Source organism: Hippopotamus amphibius, chromosome 2 (genome assembly GCF_030028045.1).
Source record: "Hippopotamus amphibius kiboko isolate mHipAmp2 chromosome 2, mHipAmp2.hap2, whole genome shotgun sequence".
Lineage (NCBI taxonomy): Eukaryota > Metazoa > Chordata > Mammalia > Artiodactyla > Hippopotamidae > Hippopotamus > Hippopotamus amphibius.
In genome coordinates, this window is record NC_080187.1 from 57926675 (window position 1) to 57941800 (window position 15126).

At 40.5% G+C, this 15126-nt stretch overlaps 1 pseudogene; it reads left to right on the forward strand.

Annotated features, from left to right (window-relative positions):
* Nucleotides 1-6853: 6853 nt before the first annotated feature.
* LOC130846261 (heterogeneous nuclear ribonucleoprotein K-like) lies at nucleotides 6854-8218 on the forward strand (annotated as a pseudogene).
* Nucleotides 8219-15126: the final 6908 nt, after the last annotated feature.

Sequence of the window (15126 nt, forward strand, 5' to 3'; positions counted from 1 at the left end):
AAATAATTCAACTGTATATGCCATAATATGATTGTAACTACATAAACTTGTATATTTACATGGAAAATGACTGTAGGGGAAAATGAAAAAAAAAAAAAAAGAACATTTTATTCAACCTTCTTCAAAACAAAACAAAAGAAAACTACTTGGTTGCTGAGATTCCCTGGACCATGTATTGTAGAAGAGCAGGAAGTTAAATGCCTAAATTTGACCTTTATTTGGGACAAGAGTGAAGTTTCATTCTGTAGCCCCTCGTAACGAGGACGCTTATTCTTACATTGTTTAGGTGACCATCATATTCAGAAGATTTTTCTTCCTATTACTTTGAGGTCCATTAAGAAACAAATGTTTGATCCAAAATTTTTATTTAGTACCAGACAGATTTTCCACGGGTTACCAGCTGAAGTGTAGCAGTAATAATTAACATGTATGGCCTGTGCCTGGTAATATTCTAAATCAGCTTATTTAATCCCAACACAACCTGATGAGGTAAATAGAACTGTTGTCATCCCCACCTTACAAATGTGAAAATTGTGGCTCAGGACACATTAGGGTATTGCCTACATAATTAGTTAGTTGCAGAACTAAATTTGAACCCTGGGGCAGACTGGCTCCAGGGTCCATGGTCTAAACCAAGGGTCAATGAACTCTTATTGTAAAGGACCTATATATGTGTTTTGGACTTTGCAGGCCATATGTTGCAGCCACTCCACTCTGCAAGTGTAGCAGAAAAGTGACCATAGACAATACATAAAAAGTGAGTGTGACTGTGTGCCAATAAAACTTTATTTGTAGACATGGCATTTGAATTTCATGTTGTTTTCTAATGTCATGAAATATTAGTCCTCTCTTGATTTTTTTTCCCATTATTTAAAAATGTAAAAATCATTCTTGCAGGCTGTACAAAAACAGGGCTGGATTTGGCTTGAGGTCCATAGTTTGTCAATTCCTGCTCTACACTATGACTGCCACCCTTTGAAGTGCATGGGAAGGAGGGGAGAGGGAGGGGCCTAGGAGGGGGGAGGGGGCCTCCAGGAGAAGGGGCCGGAACAAGCGAGGCACCTGTGTGGGACTTACCCACTGGAAGTCTGTTGTGTAAAGATTTGGGAGAAGCCTCTGGAAGAGAAGTCGTTGGAAGAGAGGAACTCCAAGTAACAAAGCTTGCCTTAGAAATCAGAGAATGGGGCACTTCTGAGAACAGTTGAGTATCTGTTTTGGGGAATTGTCTACTGGCCTAGCCCCTCTGAACTCTATTTGGAATGATGGAAGCTATGAATAAAAAAATAACTAAATTTCTGTAAGATGGTAACACACTACCCATTGAAAAAGTAGACTTCTCTTTTTTTTTTTTTTTTTTTTTTTTTTTATTTATTGGCTGCGTTGGGTCCTCATTGCTGCATACAGGCTTTCTCTAGTTGTTGCTAGCGAATGGGGGCTACTCTTCATTGTGGTGCACGGGCTCCTCACTGTAGTGGCCTCTCTTGTTGCAGAGTACGGGCTCTAGGCGCGTGGCCTTCAATAGCTGTGGCTCACGGGCTCTAGAGCACAGGCTCAATAGTTGTGGCACACAGGCCCAGTTGCTCCGCGGCATGTGGAATCTTCCCAGAGCAGGGGTCGAACCCGTGTCCCCTACATTGGCAGGTGGACTCCCAACCACTGTGCCACCTAGGAAGTCCCAAGTAGACTTCTTAAGAGGGGAGGGAGGCAGGTTCATTGCAGCATATTCACAAGAACCAAGATGTGGAAATGATCTAAATGTCCATTGAGGAATGAAGGGATAAAGAACGTGTGGTATATGCATTCGTTGAAATATTATTCAGCCATGAGAAAGAAGGAAATCCTGCCATTTGCAACAGCATTGAGGACCTTGAGGGCATTATGCTAAGTAAAATAAGTCAGCCAGAAAGATAAATACTGTATGCCTACAAATTCTTAGAAACAGAGAGTGATCGTTGCCAGGAGCTGCTGGGGGTGGGGAGAAATGAGGAGATATTGATCAAAGGTTACAAACTTGCAATTACAAGAGAATAAGTTCTGAGGAACTAATGTACAGGCATAATTACTACAGTTAACAATGCTATGTCATATACTTGAAAGTTACTGAGAGTACATCTTAAATGTTTTCACCTAGACTATGTAGAAAAGCACATGGTAATTAATTATGTGACACGATGAAGGTGTTAACTATAGCTTTGGTGGTAATCATTTTGCAATATACAAGTATCGAATCAACATGTTGTATACCTTAAACTTACACAACGCTAGGTGTTAATTATATCTCAATTAAGCTGGGGGGGAAAGAAGAGTGGAGGGAGACATTCTTATGACTGTCCTAGTGGAAATGACAGCAGGGTCTGGCTGAAGTCATGGCGTTAGAAGGACGTGAAAATGTGTGAAAAGATTTGCAAGGCCTTGCAGATACTGGTGATACCACCTGGCAGAGGTCAGAGTAGAAAATAAAAGAAAATGGTCAGATTATTGTGAGGACTGAGATACATTATGAGCTTTCCCATAAATATTTGTAGAGGGACTTATCAGGGAAATGAGAGTGTTGAAACTGTAGAACCAGCACGAGGCAGGTACTCTTTTTCTCAACTTATTGAGATATAATTGACATGTAATTGTACATATAAGGTGTACAACATGATGATTTGATGCACATGTATATTGTGAAATGTTTCCCACAATAAGATTAGTTAACACCTCCATCATTTCATGTGATTACCATTTGTGTGTGTGTGTGTGTGTTGTAAAAACATTTAAGATTTACTCTCAGCAACTTTCAAGTATATAATACAGTATTGCTACCTGTAGTCACTATATTGTACATTAGATCCCCAGAACTTATTCATCTTTTTTTTTTTTTTAAATTTTCTGGCCCTAGAGAATGCTGAATATTCTCTGAAATATTGAGTGATTGATTGATTGACTGATTGATTGATTTTTTTGGCCGAGCCGTGTGGCATGCAGGATCTTAGTTCCCTGATCAGGGGTTAACCCGTGCCCCATGCAGTGGAAGTGAGGAGTCCTAACCATTGGACCACCAGGGAAGTCCCAGAGTTTAGTCATCTCATAACTGGAAGTTTGTACCCTTTGACCAACACCTCCCCATTTCCCACATCCCCCAGCTCCTGGCAACCACTATGCTACTCTCTGTTTTTAAGAGTTTTTTTTTTTTTTTCAAGATTCCACATATGAGTGAGATCATATAGTGTTTGTCCTTCTCAGTCTGACGTATTTCACTTAGCATAATGCCCTCAAGGTCCATCCATGTTGTTGCAAATGGGAGGATTTCCTTCCTTCTCATGGCTGAATAATATTCCATTGTCTATATATACCACATTTTCTTTATCTACCTGTTGCACCTTAGGTAATTTCCACACCTTGGCTATAGTGTATAATGCTGTAATCCACATGGGGAGGGGAGGTGCATATATCTCTTCAATATCCTGGTTTCATTTCCTTCAGATATACGCGTGAGTAATATTCTTAGCTGCTTTTATGTTCACTAGCTTACTGAGACTGGGACAGCTATTTGCTGTCTTCTACTAGTCCTTGGCCTCAGAATTCATGTTTTTGAATGTCAAATCTCTTTATCCTCTTGGGAGAACCTACATTTAGCATAAATTTGTTATTGCCACAATAAAAATGACTCAAGGTTTTAGGGATTCTTCATTTGGATGGTAAGATTTTAAATTTAGATGCTTTGAAAGTTATTCTTTGAATCAAGCAAATGTGTACTTGCAAAGCCCATGGATGATAGCTTAACAACGAACCTTTAATGTTAACTTGCAGGCAACGTTATGGAAGCAATTTTTCTTGTATAGCCTTCAGTCTCAAGGTATGGCTTCATCTTGGGATTGTTTTGCATCATATTTGGGCAATATTCCTGAACTCACTTCTTTCACAATAACAAGTTATCTTTAAATACTTTGCAGCAATCACCTGGCCCAGCTGGATCAGGAGGATGGTGCCCTGGGGTTCCTTACTTACATGGTTTCTTAGTCATGTTACTGTGGCATACTGTTCTTATTTAAACAAGCCCTTCCCTCCATAAAATGATGCCTCAGGGTTTGTTTCTCAGAAAGACTCATACCACATACGCAAAAAGTCTCTTAGGAGGAGAAAGAAACTCGGTTATGTTCTTTCTGGAGGCAAACTCCACTTAGAAATGATCTGACTGTTATAAAGTCTGTCCTTGTTAACTTTGGGCTCGGCCCACACTTCAAGTGCCAAGAGAGAGCTTGGCCCTGGGAATTGTGTTTTGATTTCTCCTGTAATTTGCCAAAAAGGCCTCGCTTGACTTTAGTCTTCCTATTTTTAAAATTTTCATTGTAATTCATGGTCTGGGTACAAATGTTAGAATTCTTCAGAATGGTGTATTATTTGAAGACAGGAAACTCCTGTTTACCTAGAATGTGAAGAACAGGAAAATTTAAATGGCCATATATTTTACTTAATGTTCTGTAAGCCATTTTAAGTAGAAGCACACAGATAAAATGAATAGACCTGGAGTGAATCTAGGCAAGAGTAAAAGAAAAATGCAAATACTGTATACACGGGTAGGAATGTGAAGGGATACAGGACCACAGATGTAGAGAAACAAGTTTATAAGAGACTATGGTGTATGGTTCTTAATTAATAAGCTGTAAGAGTTACAATGAAAGACAATTCACTAGGAAAATGTAGATGAACGAAACTAAGCCAGGAAATAGAAAATCTGAGCTGACCAAACACCATAGAAGGCATGGAAAATATGGTCCAAATATTACATCTAAAAAAAAGTCAGTTGTAGATGTAAAGGCATATACTTCTGTATATTCAGAGAATAGATCAGTTGAATATAATTTTAACTATTCCATAGAAAGAGATGGAATGCTCCCTAATTTATTTTATGAAACAACATAACCCTGGCAGAAAAACTCATAAAAATGTAGACAAAAAACATAAATGCAAATTAATATTTGTACAAAAACAGCTAAAATAGAGATGCAAAATAAAATATCAGTGACTGTCATCATGCACTCTATGAAAAGAACAATGCAGCATGACTAAGTTTTATTCTTAAAGTGGAAGGCTGGTTTGGTAGTAGGAAATTTGCCAACAGGATTTATCTCATCAAAAGGTCTCAGAGAAAAAAATGAATGATCATCTGGATAGATGTGCAAAGGCATTTGGTAAAATTATTCATTCTTGATCCAAACTGTCAGTCAACTAAGAATAGGACATACATCCTTAATTGTATGAAGAGTGTCTATTGGAAACCAGCAACTTGCATCACACTGAAGTGTCAATTGTCATGTGGTCCCATTTACCAGAAATAAGAAATTAAGGTCTCTAACACCATCATTAGATTAGTATTCAGGACTGCTTTGTTCACCGCAAGGAAACGTGAGAGAGGAACTGGAGGAGACCAAATTGTCACTATTTGCTAGTAACATAACTGGCTAACAGAATCAACAATGAATATTTTCAAATAAATCTGAATTTTATCATAACTCTTCTCTCCTATTTTGATGTCTATATGAAGGGACCTCACAGGCCAAAAAAAAAAAAAAAATTAGGGCCATTTCATGAAATTTACTACCTGACTATACACATATGATATTTCAGTTTCTGCAAAGTTTAGTCTTCCCCCTAAACTTATCCATCTTTAAACACAGAAGAGAATTTAGGTTCAAAATGATTTTACTTATTACAGAGAAGTTTAAATAAGTCGATCCAGTTGCTATTATTTTGTCCCTAGCGTACGCTCTTGGAGGGAACGGGCCTTTCAGAGGGTTGCAGGACGTCACTGTGAATCCCTCCCCCAAAGCTGGTGCCACTGCTCCCCTAAAAGGCATTAGCAGGACCCTCGGAGCTTACCTCCCAGCCCCACGTGAGCTAACAGCTCTGCCCTTGTGGTTGATCTTTCTTAACACCACCATTTGTGCTCTGACCACAGAATTACATTTGCAAACAAGACTCTGGGGTGTGGTTGCACAAATACATTTTGCACAGAGGCTGTGTTTGGCTTCAGCTGGCTCTGAGTGAGCATCTTACTATGAGGGACTGAGTTAACTCTTAAAGGATCTCGAAACTGGGTGATGCAAGGGAGCCTGGGGCCATGTCCCAGTTCAAGCTTGATGCAATCAAATAAAGTCAAACCCACTCTTGAGTTTGTGCTGGAGAATGATCCACCCTTAGTTGCAATGGCAGCAGCATAGGAAGTCACATACACCAAGATATTGTGACAGCAATGCAAATTGAATTGGAAAATATAATGATCATTGCTGCTGAATGACCCATGAGAAACTTAAAAATGATTTCACAATCATTGGTAGTTTTCCTTTTTTCATGCTCAAAGTCTTTTCTTCAAACATTTCTTCTAATAAATGTATATCCTATGGTATTCTGGAAGAGGGGGCTTGAACTTTTCTTAGGATTAAGGGAGGCCACAGATGTAAAATCTTGTTTCAAGGCCCATAGGAAACAATACAGTCAAACTTAGAGAATGAACTAGAAAGAGGGCAAATCTTCAAAATAAATTGTACAAATTTCATGAAATCAGCCCATGGCAATTTGTGTCTGCATTAAAAATAGAAATAATTTACTATGCTATGCTGCTGAATAGACTACTAAACCAGAGAGGGATAACAAAAACTAAAAGATGATGGGGGGTCGGATCCAGGTAAGGAGAGGTGCGGCACTGGTGCTCTGGCCTCAGGAGCTCTTGCAACTCCTGTTGCTTGGCAATTGCCCATCCCGGCTACTGCAGCTCTAGGGTGTCAGTTGGTCCTGCCTAGAACACTTCATTTCTGCCCTGCAAGGATATGTTTAATAACTGATTGGTGTGTCCCTTTAATACAAGAAAATGGAAACTGAACAGCCAGAAGAAACCTTTCCCAACAACGAAACCAATGGCGAATCTGGTAAACGCCCTGCTGAAGATATGGAAGAGGAACAAGCTTTTAAAAGATCTGGAAACCCTGATGAGGTGGTTGAATTAGGCATTCTGCTTCAGAGCAAGAATGCTGCGGCAGCGATTGGAAAAGGAGGCAACAATGTTAAGGCTCTCCGTACAGACTACAATGCCAGTATTTCAGTCCCAGACAGCAGTGGCCCTGAGCGCATGTTGAGTATCAGTGCTGATATTGAAACAATTGGAGAAATCCTGAAGAAAATCATCCCTACCTTGGAAGAGGGCCTACAGTTGCCATCACCCACTGCAACCAGCCAGCTCCTGCTCGAATCTGATGCTGTGGAATGCTTACATTACCAACACTATAAAGGAAGCGACTTTGACTGCAAGTTGATTCATCAAAGTCTGGCAGGAGGAATTATTGGGGTCAAAGGTGCTAAAATCAAAGAACTTCAAGAGAACACTCAGACAACAATCAAGTTTTTCCAGGAATGTTGTCCTCAGTCCACTCACAGAGTGGTTCTTATTGGAGGAAAACCTGATAGGGTTGTAGAGTGCATAAAGATCATCCTGGATCTTATATCAGACTCACCCATCAAAGGATGTGCTCAGCCTTATGATCCCAATTTTTATGATGAAACCTATGATTACGGTGGTTTTACAATGGTGTTTGAGGACCGCTGAGGACGTCCCGTGGGATTTCCTATGCAGGGAAGAGATGGTTTTGATAGAATGCCACCTGGTTGGGGTGAGTGTCCCATGCCTCCATCCAGAAGAGATTATGATGCTATGAGCCCTCGTCGAGGACCTCCTCCACCTCCTCCTGGACGAGGTGGCCGGGGTGGTAGCAGAGCTCGGAATCTTCCTCTTCCACCACACCACCACCTAGAGGAGGAGATCTAATGGCCTATGACAGAGAGGAAGACCTGGAGACCCTTATGATGGCGTGGTTGGTTTCAGTGCTGATGAAACCTGGAACTCTGCAATAGATACGGGGAGTCCATCAGAGTGGCAGATGGCTCATGAACCACAGGGTGGCTCTGGATATGATTATTCCTATGCAGGGGGTCGTGGCTCATATGGTGATCTTGGTGGACCTATTATTACTACACAAGTAACTATTCCCAAAGATCTGGCTGGATCTATTATTGGCAAAGGTGGTCAGCGGATTAAACAAATCCATCGATCAAAATCGATGAGCCTTTAGAAGGGTCTGAAGATCGGATCATGACCATGACAGGAACACAAGACCAGATACAGAATGCACAGTATTTGCTGCAGAATAGTGTGAAGCAGTATTCTGGAAAGTTTTTCTAAGGCTAGTGAAGAACTGAAGGAGTCCTGAATCTTTTTTTTTTTTTTTATCTGCTTCTGTTTAAAAAGCCAACATTTCTCTGCTTCATAGGTGTTCTGCATTTGAGGGGTAGTGAAATCTTTGCTGTTCACCAGATGTAATGTTTTAGTTCCTTACAAACAGGGGTGGGGGGTAGGGGAGGGTGTGCAAAAACTAACATTGAAATTTTGAAACAGCAGCAGAGTGAGTGCATTTTAATTTTTGTTCATTGTTGGTGGTTTACAAAAGATCCCCCCATGTAATTATTGTGAACACTTTGCTTTGTGGTCCCTGTAACATTTGGGGGGCTGGGACAGGGAGGAAAAGCAACAACAGCCCATAGGTCCCTGCCATCTATTCAGAGCCGTGTGCAGAATGTAATGCTCTTTTGTAAGAAACGTTTTTATGATTTTTAAAATAAATTTAGTGAACCTAAAAAAAAGATTATGGGGGAAATGCTGCTATTTCTGAAAAAGAAAGCTGAAAAGGAATGCCTAAAAAAAAAAAAGAAACCAACAACCACCACCAAGGGACACGGAGTCCCAGATAAATATGGTACTAGTGCCACCTGCTGTTGTAAATATAAATTGCAGTTACCCTATAGCTGATTTGTTCTGAATATTTAGAATGCTTTTAAAACCTGCTCTCTCAGGACAGGAACAGGGGCTGATGTTGTTTTCAATATTATCAGTTGCCCAAATCTTACTGTGCTCTAAGAATAACTGTGGTAAGAGATTTACTTAGACCTTCTCATCTACTTGTTGTAATAACTCTACCAGGTAAGTAGTATTTTTAATCCCCATTATATAGGTGAACAGAATAGTGCCTGCGAGTCTCTAAGTAACTTATCCAAGGTCAGGTACATGGTGAGTGGCAGAGTCAGAGTTAGAACTTGGACTGTCTGATTAGATGCTAACCTTAAGGTCATTATTCTGCCTTTTTATGCTATGTTGCTTTGTATTGGGAGCTCCCTTTTGGGAGATCTTTCGGAATATGTTTCCATCACTTCAGCCTTGGTTTACCATCTTCAAAAAGGGTTCATACAGAGAAATGAATTATTAGAAAATATGATTAGAGCAAGAAGAGGGTATTTTCCATTTTAATAAAAAATGCTTGTCAAGTTTCAGATCTTTACATGACTTTGTGCAAATTTGCCTGACACTAGTAACTTGTACTTGAATATTTGCAGAGTATCACAGTTTAGCTATAGGCGGATGGGTCAGATTTCCTCTGAAATGAGCCCCTTAGGTTGAGAATTGATAGAAAACCACTGTACTTCTATCAGGAAGACAAGAATGACTTATTGGACCTTATTCTGTATATATGGCTTATCATTAGCAAACCTTTGGTTATTGTATGCAGATGCTAAGAATACTTAGCACTATATTCTAACAAATCCCAGAGTTTGTGGCTAAATATAATGTATTTTGTGTCCAAGGTTTAAAAACATAAAGCAGAGAATGAAGTAAATGGATAAGTGTAGCAGTAGATGGAGTCCAGTAGGGCAGAGGGGCAATGTGCAGGGAGGCACAGGCCGGGTAGCAAGCCCAGTGAGAGGAAAGCACAATCAGAAGAATGTACCCAGGAGCCTGTACTGAAAGAGCAAAAGTTGGAGATCCAGTCCCAGCATGTACCCACGAGCAGCACAAACAGGCGGATTAGAGGCAAGAGGCCGGGGACTCCATGACAGTGTGTGTTGTTTTGTAGGAGAACATCTCTGAAATCAGAAGAATCAACACCAGGTACTATTAGGGTTCTCCTTAAAAACAAAAACTCTCCTATAATTCTGAATGTATAAACTTTGCAAAATAGATAAAATAGTAAAACATCTCTTTTTAATATTTATTACATTTTTTCTTTTCCATTGTAGTTTATTACAAGATATTGAATATAGTTGCCTGTGCCAGATGGTAGGACCTTGTTGTTTAATTTATCCCTCTCTCCTTTCCCGTTAGGTAACAAGTTTGTTATCTAAGTCTGTGAATCTCTTTCTGTTTTGTAAATAAGTTCATTAATATTTATTACATTTTGAACTCACACATTTAAAATCACATTATCTAAAAATGTATTAACTAGAAATATTGCTTTTATCCATTTTCACTTTACCTGAAACAATATTCAAACTCTACACCAGTGTCTCTGGTACTACTAGAGCCACTTTGGAGTAAAATTCATCATAAAATTCAGCTGTAAAAAACTGAATAAAGATCTATCCACTGTCTTTGGTGTGAGAAGGACTGCGTTAGCTGTGCACTGTGAGTAACCGAGAATCTGCTTCAACCCACCTCCTCTCCTGCGCAGATTTGGCATTGGCAGCACTTAATTCAATCCACCTGTGAGGAGTTGAAAACCTCAGTAGCTCAGTTCCAATCTGATTAAGCATGGTGTATCCAAAAGCTATGGCTTAGTTACCTAGTTACAATTTAGATTGGCATCTCAAAGCTGTGTAATTGACTTCTCTGCAGGCATTCTACTTTTCACCTGGAGAATTCTGCTTCTTCCCTGTGTGTGGGGGATGGGGGTGTGTGGGGGGGAATGTGTGGGTGTGGATGTGTGTAAAAACACATAAAATTTACAGACCCACAGATACAGAGGACAAAGGAAGGGGGGGAGGCAAGATAGGGGTAAGTGATTAAGAGGTACAAACTACTCTGTATAAAAGAAAAAAGCTATAAGGATGTATTGCATAGCACAGAGAATATAGCCAATATTTTATAATAACTTTAAATGGAGTATAATCTAAAAATTTTGAAACACTATGTTGTACACCTGACACTAATATAATATTGTACACAAACTATATCTCAATTTAAAAAACATGAAATTTACCATCTCAATCATTTTTAAAAGTCCAGTTCAGTGGCATGAAGTTCATTTACCTTGTTGTGCAACAGATCTCTTGCACTTTCTCATCTTGCAAAACTGAAACTCTACAGCCATTAAAATGAATTCCTCCTCCCTCCTCCCTCCAGCCAGCCCTTGGTAACCACCTTTCTACTTTCTGTTTCTATGACTTTGACTACTTCAGTTACGTATCATACAGTGTTTGTCCTTCTGTGTCCTAGCAGTCTAGGGAGTGTTGATGGAAACTGAGGCAGAAAGATGGTCAGAAGCTAAATGTCTCAGGAAACAGAGCACGTGGGATAATTCTAGGCTTCCATGCCTGCCTGCCTGCCTGTACATCTCACTTAGGAAAAATAATGTAGCTTTCAGCATGGCCTCTTTGGTTTCTAGAAAGGCAATCTTGTAACAAAGGGGTAGGTCTTTTCTTGAATGATCCAACTGGGTCATGTAGCTTAGATCTCCAGTGTCCTTATATATCACCCAGAGATTCTGTGAGTCATCACCATCTACTTGCAACATGGAAACATGTGCCTTGTCAAATTCCATGAAAGGAGTCATGCTGGAGAGGAAGAAAGAACACAGATTCTGAAGTGTGGACTTTGAAGACACTAATTTTAGTCCAGTGTTTTTAAACTTGGGTAAATCATTTAAATTCTTTATATTTCAGCTTTCTCTTTTGTCAGATGAGGATGATAATACAACTACAATTTTTTGGTGAAGATTTAATGAGAGTAATTGTAACAATTTTAAAAAGTGTTGTATAAACATTGACTGCATTCGTTTTAATATCAGTATAATAGCATTTCTAGCAAATTTCTGTTTCAACTTGTCTTTTAGCTGCTTCTTTTCTCTTTATAACTCTGAGGAGAGCAAGTTTCTTCATCAGATCTCCTTCAGAGTGCTGAAAAGTAAATTCTCTTCTCTCCATAATGGTAGAAAATGCCTGTGTATCCCCTGGGGTTTATAGTTACTTTGAATACAGAAAGTGTTAGGATTTATCAACTAGTGAAAACATTTGTGGGTGTGTCAGAGATTGCTACTTTTCCCTGGATATCCATTCTCAATACTCCTTTAATAACAGAACTTCCAATTTTCATAAATTTCTATATTTATTTATTTATTTATTTATTGGCTGTGTTGGATCTTTGTTGCTGTGCACGGGCTTTCTCTAGTTGCGGCTACTCTTCGTTGCGGTGCTTGGGCTTCTCATTGCAGTGGCTTCTCTTGTTGAGGAGCATGGGCCCTAGGCTGTGTGGTCTTCAGTGGTTGTGGCATGTGGGTTCAATAGTTGTGGCTCACAGGCTTTGGAGCTCCAAGGCATGTGGGATCCTCCCGGCTCTGGGCTGGAACCTGTGTCCCCTGCATTGGCAGGCAGATTCTTAACCACTGCGCTACCAGGAAAGCCCCAGAACTTCCAATTTTTAGCTGGACACTTAGCTGCCTAGAATAAAGATGAATATATCTCAGCCTCCATTGTGGCTAGCTATGGTTAGGTGCTGAGTTCTGGTCAATAGAAATTGTATCAAGCTACACATTTTTGAAGCAAAAAAGTTAATACAGGCAATTAACCTTTTTCAAAGCAATTGGAGGAGGGGATACTAGGAGGCTGTCATTGGAACTACTGAGTTCGAAAGCACTTTGTCATTGCTGCGGTCCACCTTGTCGCATGAAGAAGAAGCCAAGCAATGGTCCTGGGCCCTGATGATTACGGCGTTATCAGATCGGACCCTCGGGTTGCTTATTTTGAGGCATGGTTTATGGGCAAGGGAGGTAAAGTGCTTTCTTGTTTATGTTGCTGTTGCTTTGGATTTTCTGTCACTCAGAATAGAACCAGCTCCCGAACGATTCAGGTTGATGGTGATGATAATTATTACCGACTTGGTATTTTTACACATAGGACTACTTAAAAAATCCACACCACAGGTGGTGATCTGTGCCTAGCACATCCTAAAACACAGAAAGTGCTCACGTGTTGTTGTGGTAGAGACTGCTGGCTTAACTAAGAAGCAGAAATCACTTGAATATTTAAACAGAGTTGCCAGTCCCGGCTACTGGTTACGCAGTGAATGGAAGAGCCAAACAGAGGACAGTGAGTTAACCTAGAGATTAACAGCTGCTGCCACTGCTGGGCTGAAAGGCCGGAGGGAGGTGGTGGTACAGACTGCATTACTGTTTCCGTTTTTATTCACTGCTCTCCCAGGAAGAGGGCCATCCATCCATCCTTCCTCGTTGATACGTGATTTGCTTTGTTTAATAAACGTGAGCAGAAGAGACATAGACTACTTCCAGGATGAATCACATGATACACGAGAAGGATGACAGGCATGCACAAAGCTTTCTGACAGGTAGGCAGCTTGGTAAAAGAGGAAGCACTGGGCTTGGAATCAGGACATCTGCTTTTAATTCCTGACTCGGCCACTTAGTATCTAATAGGCCTTGGGCCTGTTCTGAGCTTCACTTGATGTCAGTTTCCTCACTGGAGGAATGGGCACCATCATGGATTTAGAATGATCTCTCAGCATCCTTTCATCCTGCTGTAATATACCCTGGATCAACCATACATGAACAGTTCCTTAAAGGAGAACTTCTTGTCCCTAGATAGAGTACTTTTTTTACCTGTACGTGTTCCTTTGACTAAACATTATTTTTGTCCTGGTACTTACTTACCAAGTGGGTTTTTTTCCTCCTAAGGAAAAAATATTTCTTCCATGAACCAAAGCAGTGCAAAGTCTACTCATTCCAGTTTTTAACAGAACAATTCCATTAGCTGCAAACAAGAGTGTTAGTTTCAAGAGTGACTTAGCAGGTGGAGGAAAAACATCAACACTTAAGGGCCTCGGAGAAATGCGGATCCTTTCAAGTGGTGTTAAGTGTTTTGATGGAGAAATTTTCAAAATGCAGCTGTAATGCACACTTTAAGTCCCCACCCCCTACTCCAACTACACTTCACAGTTGCCAGTTGGGCTTGTCACCACCTTCTTTTCCTGTACTTCAGTGGGAGAATGATCGTATTTCACTTGAGTTATACCAACAGGATTTCCCGAACTAGGATGACCAAGGCCATCTCTGGTAGTTTTAAATCTTATACACCGTTGTGATAAAAGTGGGGGTTGGCAGTGAGGAGTCCCTGTTAAGTGAGCACCGGTAAGACCAAGAGTGGTGGTGCTTTCCAAATCACCATTTCGACGTAAGTTCGTGGTGTGCTTCGAAGTCATCCTGTTAGCCACTTCTTTTAAAGTGTGAAGTCCCGGAATTGGGGGTGGGAGGAAGACCACCAGAAGAATGGTAGAGTGGAGTGGAACCCAGGTAAAAGAAGGGAGGCCTCCTACCTGCCTGGGTGAAACAGTCCTGTGGCCCATCTCTCCTAGGCACTTTCCTGGGGTCTCTTACCAAACCTTGTGACCGGTGGCCACACTGACTTCAAACAAATGGCCATGACCAGGGCAGGTGGGGGCTTCCCTCCTTCACCCTCTAACAGGGCCGAGCTTTGTCCTTTTGCATGGCCATAGGCTTGCTCTCTGTGCTAGCCCCTTGGGTCAGCTGCAGGTGGGTAGGGTGGCAGAAAAACCTTCCAGGTTGAGTGTTTCAGAGCAGAACTGTGTTAGGTAATCCAGTATTGCGGCTTCCACGAAGATGGATCTTCCACAGTTTTGCTGGCCTTGTTAAAGCTTCCTAAACTAACACGTACAAAATGAAAACATGGCCTTCCCTACTTTCTCCAAGGAAAAAGGGTAGGACTTGATTCCATTTCTCACATTTCTTCCACCGACAGGCTTACATGTGATTGTTTCTATTGCTTTTAATTTTTAAAATTAGCACAGTACGTCCCCTACATACGAATGAGTTCCAAGAGCGCGTTCTAAGTCCAATTTGTTCATAAGTCCAACCAAGTTAGCCTAGGTACCCAACTAACACAATCGGCTATATAGTGCTGTACTGTAATAGGTTTATAATACTTTTCACAAAAATAATACATAAAAAACAAACACACAAAAAAAGAAAACATTTTTAATCTTACAGTGCAGTACCTTGAAAAGTATAGTAGTGC